The sequence below is a fragment of the Corella eumyota genome, chromosome 3 (genome assembly GCF_963082875.1).
Source record: "Corella eumyota chromosome 3, kaCorEumy4.1, whole genome shotgun sequence".
In the NCBI taxonomy this organism is placed as follows: domain Eukaryota; kingdom Metazoa; phylum Chordata; class Ascidiacea; order Phlebobranchia; family Corellidae; genus Corella; species Corella eumyota.
In genome coordinates, this window is record NC_137492.1 from 10,307,921 (window position 1) to 10,310,420 (window position 2,500).

The 2,500-nt window shown below is 52.1% G+C and overlaps 1 non-coding gene across 1 annotated transcript in view; it reads right to left on the minus strand.

The window, feature by feature from the left end:
• The window catches only part of LOC145746962 (small subunit ribosomal RNA), a 1,810-nt gene extending 328 nt beyond the window's left edge, over nt 1-1,482 (minus strand). Inside the window, exon 1 of the ribosomal RNA XR_014281719.1 lies at nt 1-1,482. This exon is cut by the window's left edge and continues 328 nt beyond it. This is a non-coding gene — a ribosomal RNA (small subunit ribosomal RNA).
• Nucleotides 1,483-2,500: the final 1,018 nt, after the last annotated feature.

A 2,500-nucleotide genomic window follows, 5' to 3' on the forward strand; every position in this document is an offset into this window, starting at 1 on the left:
GGTCAGTGTAGCGCGCGTGCGGCCCCGAACATCTAAGGGCATCACAGACCTGTTATTGCTCAATCTCGTGTGGCTAAACGCCACTAGTCCCTCTAAGAAGTTAAACGCCGGCCGGGAAGGCCGCGTAACTATTTAGCAAGCCAGAGTCTCGTTCGTTATCGGAATTAACCAGACAAATCGCTCCACCAACTAAGAACGGCCATGCACCACCACCCACAGAATCATGAAAGAGCTCTCAATCTGTCAATCCTCGCTGTGTCCGGGCCGGGTGAGATTTCCCGTGTTGAGTCAAATTAAGCCGCAGGCTCCACTCCTGGTGGTGCCCTTCCGTCAATTCCTTTAAGTTTCAGCTTTGCAACCATACTTCCCCCGGAACCCAAAGACTTTGGTTTCCCGCAAGCTGCCGGAGAGGTCGTCAAAATAACGCCCCCCGATCGCTAGTTGGCATCGTTTATAGTCAGAACTAGGACGGTATCTGATCGTCTTCGAACCTCTGACTTTCGCTCTTGATTAAAGAAAACATTCTTGGCAAATGCTTTCGCAGTCGTTCGTCTTGCGCCGATCCAAGAATTTCACCTCTAACGGCACAGTACGAATGCCCCCGTCCGTCCCTCTTAATCATTACCTCGCGCTCCGAAAACCAACAAAAAAGAACCGAGGTCCTATTTCATTATTCCATGCAACACTATCCAGGCGAAGCGCCTGCTTTGAACACTCTAATTTTTTCAAGGTAAACGTCCCGGCCGCCGCCGACACTCAGTCAAGAGCACCGACGGAAAACCGGAGGTAAAGCCAGAACGAACAGTGCACGCCTTGCGACGGACCGAACGCCTGCGCCCAAAATCCAACTACGAGCTTTTTAACCGCAACAACTTAAATATACACTTTTGGAGCTGGAATTACCGCGGCTGCTGGCACCAGACTTGCCCTCCAATGGATACTCGTTAAAATTTTTACAGTGTACTCATTCCAATTACAGGGCCTCGTTAGAGTCCTGTATCGTTATTTTTCGTCACTACCTCCCCGCGTCGGGAATGGGTAATTTGCGCGCCTGCTGCCTTCCTTGGATGTGGTAGCCGTTTCTCAGGCTCCCTCTCCGGAATCGAACCCTGATTCCCCGTTACCCGTAAGAACCTCGGTAGGCAGATACCGTACCGACGAAAGTTGATAGGGCAGACACTTGAATGATCCGTCGCCGGTGCAAGACCGTGCGATCAGCAAAGTTATCCCGAGTCGCCAACAAGACGAGCCGAAGCCCGGCAGGTTTTTGATATGATAAAGGCGCGCCTCCCGCAAGGTCGGCGCTTTTTGCATGTATTAGCTCTAGAATTACCACAGTTATCCAAGTAAAATTTACGATCAAATGAATCACGACTGATTTAATGAGCCATTCGCAGTTTTACCGTACGCAAGTTCGTACTGAGACATGCATGGCTTAATCTTTGAGACAAGCATATGACTACTGGCAGGATCAACCAGGTAACTATCGGCCGACAAAATACGCGAACGGAGTCTTTCGCTTTCCCCGTCGCGGTATCGCACTGTATTACTCAATCACTATTTTTGCTTAGCTCCTCAAACCCGGCGTAAGCCGCGATCTGGACGCCGTCGACACCGGCCAGACGCCCTTTCGGGCGAAGCCGCGCGCGGGCTGCGTTTGCATACAACACCAGGAACGCCCAACAAAAGCGAACCGAGAAAACTATCACTTGCGTGCGCACCGGCCACCGCAACTACGGCCCGAGGCCGTGGTCGCGCGCCGAAACACAAACTCGTATTTGCTACTTAATTTTTTCCGTCCAACGTTCAGAGCCTCGCTGCTAGCTACGACGCCTTCGCGGGTCAGCATCAAGTCTGCCCAAAAGCGCACATCGCCTGCACGACACCACATCGTTTTGTCACCAAATACCTTCAACCGACAACCGCATCGCCAATTTGCTCATTTCGCCACAACGACGTCTTCCCTCATAGTATACAGGGAAGCTGGTCTCGCGACAAAGGTAGCAAACTTGTCGAATTTCGACAATTTTCCAAAACGTGCGTTTCTGTGCGGGAAATTGTTCATCGGGCGTCGGCCGATGTCGTGCGTCTTTGTCCGGGCGATTTTCGAAAGTCGCCGGACTTGTGTTTTTTACGCGCGCGCCGGTGGGCTGGTCTCGCGACAAAGGTAGCAAACATGTCGAATTTCGACAATTTTCCAAAACGTGCGTTTCTGTGCAGGAAATTGTTCATCGGGCGTCGGCCGATGTCGTGCGTCTTTGTCCGGGCGATTTTCGAAAGTCGCCGGACTTGTGTTTTTTACGCGCGCGCCGGTGGGCTGGTCTCGCGACAAAGGTAGCAAACATGTCGAATTTCGACAATTTTCCAAAACGTGCGTTTCTGTGCGGGAAATTGTTCATCGGGCGTCGGCCGATGTCGTGCGTCTTTGTCCGGGCGATTTTCGAAAGTCGCCGGACTTGTGTTTTTTACGCGCGCGCCGGTGGGCTGGTCTCGCGACAAA